The sequence below is a fragment of the Phoenix dactylifera genome, unplaced genomic scaffold, assembly GCF_009389715.1.
Source record: "Phoenix dactylifera cultivar Barhee BC4 unplaced genomic scaffold, palm_55x_up_171113_PBpolish2nd_filt_p 000684F, whole genome shotgun sequence".
Classification (NCBI taxonomy): domain Eukaryota; kingdom Viridiplantae; phylum Streptophyta; class Magnoliopsida; order Arecales; family Arecaceae; genus Phoenix; species Phoenix dactylifera.
This window is the reverse complement of record NW_024068069.1, coordinates 239,639-251,844: the sequence shown is the minus strand read 5'-3', so window position 1 is coordinate 251,844 and position 12,206 is coordinate 239,639.

Below are 12,206 nucleotides of genomic sequence, written 5' to 3'. Positions count from 1 at the left end.
ATGAGGTATGTACTGGAACACAAAGTGATTTCTCATTCAAAGATGAAGTATATGCTGAAACTCAATCTGATTTTACATTTGATGAACTTCATGATGCTTTTTCTGATCTATACTTAGAATATAAGAAGCTTAGTTTAAAGAATAAAAAGCTAAATCAGAAAAATTCGTCTCCTGCTGAAAGCCATGATATAATCTAGAAAAACAATGAATTGATTTTAGAAGACAATGAAAGGTTAACTAAAGAAGTTAACAAATTTAAGCCAACAGTTGAAAAATTTACTATCAGCTTTGAAAAGTTGAACTTAATGATAAGTAATCAAAGAGCTGAATTTGATAAAGTTGGATTGGGATATCAATCTTGGTACACCCAAAAATCTTTCAAGAATAAATTTGTTAAAATAATTTCTAATTATTTTAAAATAGATTCGTATAATACTAATAAACAGGAATAAAAGTTAAGTAAAATCTCTTCTGTTGTTCCTAAATCTGTACATTACAAATTTGATGAACCTAAAAGGCAAAAATAGAAAACTGAAAGTTTATCTACTACCCATGTTAAATCTATGTTTGTTAAATTCAACAAGAGGATGCAAAAATACATTTCTTGTAATCCTAAAATCTGCAAACTTATGGACAAAATTGCTATTAAGAAAATATGGATTCCAAAAGGAACAATTATAGCTAACCTACAAGGACCCAAAAGAGCTTGGGTTCCTAAGTTGAAAATCTGAATATTTTCTGTAGGTATGTCTAGCACTCAAGGCTCCAACAAAAGATGTTAATGTGGACATTGGGTGCTCTAGACACATATTAAAGAATAAAACTTAAAATATACTTAAGAAAAGTAATTGAAAAGAATAATGAAATCAGTATTCCTTGCATCTTATCATTCTCTTTGCTTTAGTATTTGATTAAAACATGAATTATAAGTATTAATCAATTTTGTGATATAGGTAATATTTTTGAAAATATATTCAAATCACTTCATTTTATAATATGCTTTACTTACTGTTGGATAAGTTGCTAAATGATTAATCAATTCTATAAGAATAACTCTATGAATTCTTCATATGCTTAATTGAGAGTTTTTATATCCATGGCATTATCTTCTATTGATCATAGACATAAGAATATATGCTTGGTATGCCTTTGAAAAATATACATTATGAATACCAAGATTAAAGAATCTAGTGGTATTATTTTCTTTTGGGATACAAAATTAACTCATGCTAATTTGATCTTAATTCCAAAAGACCTTGTCATGGGTTTACTTTGATTTATTTCTGCAAGGTCAAAGTTTGCTATGCATGACAATTAGGAAAACAAACAAGTATCATTTTCTAAATCTAAATATGTCGTTTCCATCACTTTGTCTTTAAAAATTCACCACATGAACTTATTTAGATTGAAGGCTTCGGAGATAAGCTTCTTGACTTTATAATTATGGATGATTTCTCAAAGCTAACGTTGGTTTTGTTCTTGGCACTTAAATAGAAATATTTCTACATTGGCACAAACTTACAAAAGGTTTCAAATGAAAAATATTTGCAAACTGTGAAAATAAAGAAATATCATGGCACAATTTTGAAAATCAATTTCTTGTTAAGTTTTGGACAGAAAATGATATTGAATACAATTGTTTCTGTACTAAAAATATCATTGCATATTAGGTCTATAGAAAGTAAAAATAGAACTTTTGAAGAAATGTGATGGACAATGCTATGTGATAGTAATTTGCCTAATTGATTCTGATTATAGCTATCATCACAGCTTGTCATATTATAAGGTTTCTATTAGAACCTTTTTTTAGAAAAATCCTTATGAACTCATGAAAAATAGAAAATCAAATGTTGCATACTTTCATGTTTTTCAGTTATACATGTTATGTTCTCAATAATGAAGAATATGCCAAATCTGATAAGAATGTTTGTCTTTGGATATTACTCATCAAGCAAAACATATTGAGTATTCAAATAAATAGAACTCTAATTATAGAAGAATTAATTCATATTATTCTTGATGAGACTAATAATCTTTTTTCAAGGAAGGATATAGATATTATTGTTGATGCAAGTGAGCTTGATAAAAGAATTAGGGCCTTAACCCTAAAGAATTGCTCTGCATCAGAAAATGATCAAGGAGAGGATCAATTTCAGTAAGATAAATATATTGAATGTAAGCAATTCAACATCCTAAAGGTATAATCATTTAATGATCATTCTCAAGATACTAAAATCAGATCTTATGATAAGTATATAGTTAATCTTTTTGCTGGCATGTAACAATCTAAATCTAAAAGACATTAAGAAGAATGAACAAGATGATAATTGGTTAAATTAAACTAAATCAGTTTAAAAGGGATAAAATTTTGAAATTTTGTTGAAAAATTTGAAAACTTGGTTATAATTAGAACAAAATTGAGTTTTTCAGAAATGTACTTAATGAAGAAGAACTGGTGATTACTAAAAGATTCAATCAAGAAAAGATGAAATAGATTTTGATGAAATCTTTGCATGATTAGAAGCCAAAGATTACCATTTTCATTTGATTACTTTATGAGTCTTGTATTTTATCAAATGAATGTGTAGAATGCACTTCAGTATGGTTATATCATTGAAGAAGTTTTATGTAAAAATAACCACCTATATTTGAAAAATATTCATTACAAACATGATAAAGCACTATTTGATTTAGAACGAGCACCAAGAGCATGATATGAAAGTTTAAGTAACTTTTTGATAGAAAGTAATATTGATAAAACTATGTATCAAAAGAAAAAATTTTATATCGTAATTGCTCAAGCATATATTGATGACATTATTTGTGGTGCTACTAATGAAGCTTTATAGAAAGTTTTTACTAAGCTCATGCAGGATGAGTTCGACATGAGTAAAATAGATGAACTAACCTTTCCTCTCGAACTCCAAACTAAGACAAAAAAGAAAGGGGATCTTCATTGGCCAAAGTAAGTTCACAAGAATATTCTTATAGAAGTTTGGCATGAAGAAAGGTATGTCTATGATCCTATCTTGTAGAGTTTGAAAATGATGAGCAAAGTAATTCTATTGTTTGAAGCTGTATTATTGTATCATACAGCTTGTAGGCCAAATTGTATGCTCATTTTGTACTTATATGCAAAGATATCAAACTAATTCTAATAAATCAGATTTAATTGATAACAAAAGACTCATAAAAATTTGTTAAAAAAATAAAATCTAAGATTATGAATTAATGAAATAGTAAAGAGTCTTGACATCAAATAAGATTCTCATAAGATGTAATATTCTATTGTCAAAAATTTAATGAAGAATTCAATTATGCTCTCTATATTTAATCACATGAAAATAAGACATTATTTCATAAAAGATTACACTCAAACTGAAAGGATCATAATTGGAACAATTAACACTAAAATTACATATACAACTGGTGCCAAGATGATTCTTTAAGAAATTTAATGAAATATACACACCATAATAATTAAATCTCTATAAACTTTGCTTAAATGCATATGATTGAATTACTTGATAAGAGAGATTGGTCACTTAGAAGTAGATGATCCTTGTATAGAAAATCAAATGTTCATTGATTGCTTAAAGAAAGAAAAAAAAATCAGAAAATGAATGACAAGACAAATGAGAGTATATAAGAAGCTTGTGAAAAATCAAATGAAGTTTCAATCACTTGAAAATACACCTTAAGGATAAAATCAGTGCAGAATTATATTTAAATAGCGAGAGTTTATTTAAAAAATTGATTTTGATCCTTGACATCTTTGTTCTTAATATTTTAATACATAATGTTATGACGTAATGCATATTATGTTTTGCATGTGACATGATATTCTGAATTATGTATTTTCAATATTTAAATAATAAAGATCCTTCTTTAAATATAATTTTATAATGCTCCATGCTTGGACAATTTGATTGAAACATATTCTCACCAATGGAAATTTTATTTTTCTTTTATGACATTCATAATTTGAAATGTGTTTTAACTTTGCATACAAGTTTTTGCTTCACTTTTGCCTTCAAAATAACTTGTGTTTCTAAGCTTAATGAAAATTATTTTTACTTGCATTCCATACTCCTCAATAATATTTGTTTTCTGAATTCATCCTATATTTTTATGATCAAAAATTTCTTATTAATGCTTGAATGTTTGAAATACTACATAAAATCTTTTTAAGTATTGTTGAAAGAAATTTCAGATTTGTCGTTTACAACCACCTTTGAAATCTGAAAGTTGAATATATTTGCAAAAAGGAGAAGAGAAGAATATTTCTATCTTAATGAATATCTTCAAAAGTAAAAAAGAAAAGTAATCTGAATTTGCAAATTAGGCAGAATGAACTAATTCTGATTTATCTTTCATCTTGCCTAACATTGGTACATAATATCCTGATATATATTAAATTCCTCCAATCTGTACCAAAATTTAATATTAATTTCAAAAATTTTGAATATACTCTAATATTATTGAAATATGTGTTTTCAATCTTAGTGATTTAAGATAAGCTACAATGTAGAAGATACATATATCAAATTATAACTTTGAAAGCCTCCTTGAAAATTTTTATAAAGTTCAGAATCTGATTTTGTATAAAAGCTTAAACTTAATTTATAAATGCTTATATCGTTGCATCTTTGTAACTTTTAGTTATATGCTTCAATGATCACACCATTCAGAAGAGCAACTCAATATGATTCCTAGATAAAAATTATAACTTAAGAAAAATAGAATCAATTTTGATGTCTTGATTGATTACTCCGATAGGCAACTTAAAACATATCATTTCTTATCTTTAAAGTGTACTAAAATTGATCTAAATGATGTATTTTTCAATGATCTTGATTGCGAACAAATGTTTCTAAATATATAATTTTATTTTGATATTAAAAAGATTCATTGTGTCTCATGTATACATTGTTGTGAAACTATGATTAAGAAATTGAGTTTTATAAATATACACTTGAATGATCATCTATATGTTTTCTTTCCTGCATAATTAAGGGCCTCTATCATTAAAAAGAAAGCTATTTTTAAAAGGAGAGTTGATGATTTTAAAAGCTAGAAACATTTCAATTCACTCAAATGATTCTTAAAGAAAAGAAAATGTAATTACTTTTGAAAGAACTTTGAGCTTCAAAAGAATTATTTTCTGATTAATTTTACGGTACATATTCTCAAAAATTAAGAGGAAGCATTTGTTCTTGAAACATTAAAAAGAGTGATTGCTATAAATTTTAAAAACTCTATATCACTCTACATTCTTGATATCATAGAATTTCAGTTTTATTCATACTTATCATCAAAATCTAAAATTCAATAAAAGAAAAGAATGTTTAAAGAAGAATGCATCCTTTGAGGAGGAGCTTTAGATATTCAATCTCTTTGCATTCTGTATCTTATTCAAAAGTCACGTTCATTTGATAAATATCTTGAAGATTTTATGGATTGATTTTGATGAACCTCCTTGTATTGCCTTACTTGCCTTAGTTATATAATAAGTCTATACCTTGAGTTGAGTTCTATAAAGGTTATCTTTTCTCAAACTTTGAGCTTTATAGAAATATGCTCTCATTAGTGTAAGCTGTGCTGAAACTTATAGAAAATATATTTTCGAGATTGACAATTTGAATGTTTTATTGAATATTATCTTCAAATTCTAAACTCTTAAATTGAATGTTCAATTAAGGGGGAGAAAGAAAATTTTTAGGGGGAGAGATCATATGGAACTTAATCACATAAATCCATAACTAAAGAAGAGAGAAAGAATATTAAATGAGAAGTGATCCTAATACTCTTCAATATGTATTATAAATATCTGAAATTTAAATCTGAAAATTTATATAATATACCTTGAGGCTTGCTATTTGGTTAATATATCTTATGCATCAATCATGAACCAAATTGCAATTCAAACAGTTGATCTTAAGAATAAAAAAGGGGAAGAATAATGTGTTGAGCTAAATTTTCTTGAGTATCTCTTGTGAACACAAATTTAAAGTAGTTGCTACATGTGATAGATTTATAGATTTTAAAATGCACATAATCGACAAATCAGCTGCTTTGAAAATTATTTAAAAACGAATTCCATCTGTCTCTATTAGAAAATATATTTTGAAATTCACTAATGAGTTCTTATTGACTTGCTTTTTAGAGTTTCAATCCTGTGCCAATTCATTTTTATATGTATCAAAATGTTTTTCTTTTTAAAGGAATAGAAGAAAGTTTTTAAAAGAGCTCTAAAAGAACTTTCAAAGCCTTCAATTTTATGTATTCTCCAAGATGTACCATAAATTGCATGAATTCATATTTTGGTATCTATGCCCTAATGCCTTTATATCATGAAAGAACTTTGAATTAATGATTTAACATGATGCTATATTTTTTGAGTAAATAAGTTTCGATATTATACTATGAAAACTAATTAGATTGTTCTCATATTGCTATATACTTAATATATTGGACCAAAGATCTTAAATAAACAAGTTTTCATACTTGTTATTAAAGCTCTTTCAAAAAAAGAAAAAAGAGGTTGAATTTTCATTCGTGCTTTCTTTGAATTGATACTCCTTGAATTAACCTGGAAAAAAAAATATATCTGCACTTGATTCGAAAACAATCTTTGGAATCAAATTCGATGCGCTTTCATTATAATTTGCTCTGAAATCATCTTAATTGGCTCTGATCTATGCTTATTAATCTTGTTCTGACATTATTGCCTTGAGTTATATGATTCATATTATTGCAATAATTCGACATGCATTGAATGAAAATCAGGGTACAATAAGGAAGAGAAATATTTGAGTATCATTTGTTGCTTTATGCTTAATATTTCATTAGCTTGCAACCTTTTTGATGTTGTCAAAAAGGGAGAGAAATATCTGAGTATATGCTCATAATGCTTTATGTGTTGATTATGTTAAGTTGATTAAATCCAAAGCATTATCATGAAGTATGTTTTAAAGAAACATATTTTCTACTTCATGTAACTTAGCTATACATTAGTTCTAGAATATAATCTATTTTATATTGCATATACTCCAAATTTTGTCATCCTCAAAAAGGAGGAGATTGTTGATCCAAAGATTGATTTTGATGATCACAAAATCTTGAAGTATAATTACTAATGGTTGTGTTGCAAGAAGAAAGATAATTTGTTTTGCAAGAAATATAGCAAGTTGGAAGAATGCAAGAAGGCCTCAAAAGTTCTCAAAAAGTTGGAAGAAAGCCACATTTCATTGGCCCAAGTTTCTAGTACAAAGAAATCAAGTTGGAGGGACAATTCTAAAGAAAAATTCAAAAGAACAGTCCTCAAGTCGACTCCTGAAAGCTTAGAGTCGACTCTGGTACTTTGGAATACCATGCCACTGCGCTACAATGCTTGAGCCAACTCCAGCTACAGTGAGTCGACTCCAGCTACAGTGCCGAGCCGACTCCTACTATTTGAGCCGACTCTCTCTCAGTTAGGACAAAAAGCAGTTCTTAGCGCTACAGTGCTCGAGCCGACTCCAGCTACAGTGCTCAAGCCGACTCCAGCTACAGTGCTCGAGCCGACTCCAGCTATAATGCCGAGCGGACTTCTATTTACGAGCCGACTCCTGCTTCAGCCGAGTCGACTCAAGATCTGCGCAAGTCGACTCGAGCACACTAGGAGGCATAACAGCTAGTTTTTTACGACTCCAATGGCTAGTTTCTTATCTTTAACGGCTCTATTTCGTCTCTAACGGCTAGGAGAAGCTTCCCACATATTCTTAAGGCTATAAATTCATGGAAACACCACAAAACAAAGAGAGGGAGAGCTCTACAAGATCAAATCTTTTCAAGAACTCCAAAGAGAGAGCATAACGCTAAATCCACAAAAAGGGCTAAACATGTGAGCAAGAAGAGAGTTATTCAAATTAAGATCAATCAGAGCATCCACCAAGAGCCTCAAGATTATATCCTCAACCTCAACCAATTGGTGAAGAGCTTCAAAGATCAACCACTTCACCAATCCGAGTTTTGCTCCTTTTCTCATTTGTGTTTTATATCTTGAGCATAACTCTAGTGTGCTTTAATTCCTACAATTCTTGCACTTGTAAAGGTTTTTCCAAACCTAAATTGGAAGTTGTTGAATTAGGGGGATTTAACAAGGTAAAGGTTTTGGTTAGTAAGCCTTGGAAAAAACCAACTGGGTTATTTGTAAGCCCAAAAAACAAACGTTGTAAAGGTTTTGGTTGGTGAGCCTTTGGAAAAACCAACTGGGTTGATTGTGAACCCAAAAAACAATCGGGATAGGTTGTAGTTGGTAAACTAGGAAAAATCAACTGGGTTGTATTGTGAGTTTGGAAAAACAATCGGGTTGGTTCTAGTCGGTGAGCTTGTGAAAACCGATCGAGTTCGTTGTGATCTCGTGAAAATAACAAGTTGGTTGTGAGCTTGTAAAACAACCAGACTGTAATCGGTGGAATTATAATGAATTTTCAAGAGGATGCTTGGAGAGTGGATGTAGGTGCTTGGGGTGCACCGAACGACTATACATGCTTGTGTTTGTATTATTTTTCTTGTGCATCTTGCTTTACTTTCATACTTGCATAGTATAGTTGCTCTAGATTAATTTTCCACTACTTTACTTGTAATTTTCTAGAGCTTAAGTAAGATAACACCTTATCATTCCGCTGCATTCAATTCAAAGTAAGTTTGGAAACATAATTTTTAGAAAATCCAATTCACCCCCCCTCTTGGGTTAACACCTTAGGCAACATTACCCCCACTTAGTTGTCTACAATGAGTAGATATACCCGAGATGCTAGACATAGTGGTAGCACTGCAGATGTTTGTAGGCTAGAGGCAGAACTATAAGACATCAAACCAACTATTAGATAGAGATACAATCCTTGAGGTAGAGCTATGGACAGAGATGCATGCCATTAGGCTCAGTTTGACTAGAATACATCCTTGTTGCAAAAGTTTGTCCCATCTCAGGTAAATAACTACATCTATTTGTATATTTTACAAAATTATCATGTATATTTTTGTATAGAATTAATGATTTATAATATGTTGTGATTTTGTATACTCAGCATCTAAAATTTTATCTTCTTCTTATAGGTTCTCGATGTTTCTAGTAGTTATAGAGATGATGATGACGATGCCATTGACTAGTGATAGCCCTTATAGCTTGACTTCTTCTTTTTTTTGGAGCTTTTATATCTAATGCATAATTTTATGTTTTTTTAGTTCTTTGAGTTGTAATAGATATTCAATCAAGTTTGATAATATAAATATTTGCCATTTTCATATATGATACAAGTGTTTATGTGAGTTTTGTTCCTTTCTTTATGGAAATCTGATTTGTAAATTACTATTTTCAATATATGGAGTCTTGTATATATGTACACATTTTCTTTCTTTTTTAAGTTTATTTTTAAAAAATGTGTCATTTAGCGATGCTTTTAATTATCGTCAAAAAGATTTTTTAATAATGCTTAGAAACATCGTCCAGCTACTTAACAATGCTTATAAATATCGTCAAATAGCTATGCTAAAAAGCATCGTCAAAGACTGGCCACAATGCAGGCCTGCATGCTATAGATCATGCGATGCTTTTAAAAATCATCATTAGTTAGCAACGTGTAGAAATGTTGTTAACTTAATGACGCACATGTAAAGCATTGCAAATTTTTTTCTATGCTTGCATTTGTGAGGACAAGCCCGAAATGGACTGTATTGGGTTGAAGTTGGTAGGCCCAACCTGTTTAGATGTATGCCCTAGAAGCCAATTTGGCTGACACATTGATTCTAGGGACATAATTTTGTACTTGACTATTTATTATTGAATAAATAAAAGGCATCTTTTCATTCATATTGTTTATGTGTCTATGAATCGTCCAAGAAATTAATAAGATGATGATACATATTCTCAAGAGTTGAGAATTTGAGCCATGTATCATTGGTGATTAATTTCTAAATGCTCCTGATCAATGGATCATCACGAGGACGGTGATCGATCCGATCAGTGCACAGATCACTTTCCTTCTGGATGGACGAGACTTGAGTCCACAGTGTAGGGACACTGAAGTGATAGTGCAGGTGCTTGTTAGAGAACAAGGGTACTGAGCGTGACCAAGACAAGAAGTCACTTGGATGTCTATCCACTCGTCAGTGACTTGCTTGATGTTGCAGTAGTGTGACTGGTCCTTTGACCTGCGGTGCTTCGGCTACTCACAGTGAGGTTATTGTAGTTTGACTGCACACATACATGGTCTCTAGCCATATGGGTCCATGCAGTGTAGATTGGCTGCAGTAAGTTCACTGTAGGAGTAGGGTATGCACCTATAAGGAATCTATCGACCTTGATAGAAGAGGAGTGATCCTATGTGATTTGTTAGACTGAGTTCTAAGACCTTGGCCAGGGCAGTAATATAAAGTGGAAAAAGAGTTTTCCACTATCGAACTCAAGTCGAATAAATCTTGACATATGACAGACGATGGGGTTTGACGAGTTGTCCATGACCTCCGTCCTGTAGGGATCCACGATAGTAGGACTGTATCACATGTTAACTGCACCTAGAGGTTCATCATTCCATTCTGCTGGGTAGCCACTACATGCTGCTAGGTGTCACTGGTGGATGGTGGGACTCATAGGGATTATCTTGATGATCGATAAACCCTAATGAGTTGAGTTGGAATCGTTCCAACCCATTGAAAGGAGTTTTCAATGATATTGAATAGAGATCACAATATATCTCACTACCAGTCAGAATAGAACCTATGGGGTCACACACACTAGAAGTATTGACCGATCCGATGGTTGAAATCGTGATTAGGAATCACAAGAAATCAATTTGATTGATAAGAAGTTGAAGAAGGAAAAAGGGAATTAATTAATTGGACTTGAAACAAGAATCCTACTTCGGGTAGGATTCCTAGAGTCCTAATTGGATTAGGACTGGAATCCTAGTTGGAGTAGGACTGGGATTCCTACTTGGAATAGGATTCCTCAATCCTAATGAGATTAGGAATTTTGAATTAAAATTGGATTCCTACTTGGAGTAGGATTCCTAGAAATCCTAATTGGATTAGGACTTCGGATTCAAATAGAGTCCTAATTGGATTAGGACTAAAATTAAACAAATCCTAATTGGATTAGGATTCCTTAAGTCTAAATTAATTATTAATCTAATGAATCAACATGACTCCTAATTGGATTAGGATTGAAGAGTTCAATTGAGTCATGGTTCATTCAAGTCCTAATTGGATTAGGACTAGCATAGATTGAACCCAATTTGGCTAATCCTAATTGATTGGATTAAACCATGAGAGGGCACCTAATCCTCTTTGGAAGAGGATTAGGTTAACCAAGTAAGAGGGATCAGCCCCTCTCACTTGGCGGGCGACATGAAGAGAGGGCCGGCGCCCCCTTCTTTGGAAGTTATCAGGGCTCCTAATTGTTAGGAGCTCCAATCCTTATAAAGGAGGACTAGGGCCGGCGCCCTAAGCATTGAATCCTCCTCTTGCTGCCGCCACCCCCTCTCCTCCCTTGGTTCAGCCGCAAGCAAGGGAAGAAGAAGCTTGGCGGCTCCCTTCTCCTTCCTCTTCTTCAACGCAAGAAAAGAAGAAGGCTGCGAAGGGCTGTGATCTTCTTCCTCTTCTTCATCCTTCTTCTTCCTCCTCTCAAGCACAATCAAGAGTTGATTGAGAAGAGAGGACATCAGCCATCAAAGCTATCTCTGCAAGGGAGCTAGCACCCCGGGAGATAGAGAGCTTGATCGGATCCTGCTTCGTGTGGATACCCGTAGAGGCCGGACGTTTGAACGGCTTCAAGCGAACCCTCTTCCAAAACCACGAATTCAGATTTGCGGTGATCATCTACCCGCGCAAGGTGAAGATTCTAATTCTTCCTAAAGGTTTAAAATGTTTTAATTTTATCTAACTACAAACGATTCATGAAACAACGTTCATGCGATGAACGTCGATCCCGCTTATGCCGATTCCGCTGCCATCTGAATTTTTTTGAAATATCAGCGGCATGGGCGGGTTCCCAACAGTGGTATCAGAGCCTAGGCTTCGTAGATTAAGGTAAGAATTAAATATCTAAAGGCTTATTAGATCTGAAAATTGAATGATCATGCATGCTGAAAAATTCTGCATGCAGATTTTTCAGGGGTGCTGATTTTTCATGCTGATTTTTATGTGATAAAAAGATGATTCTA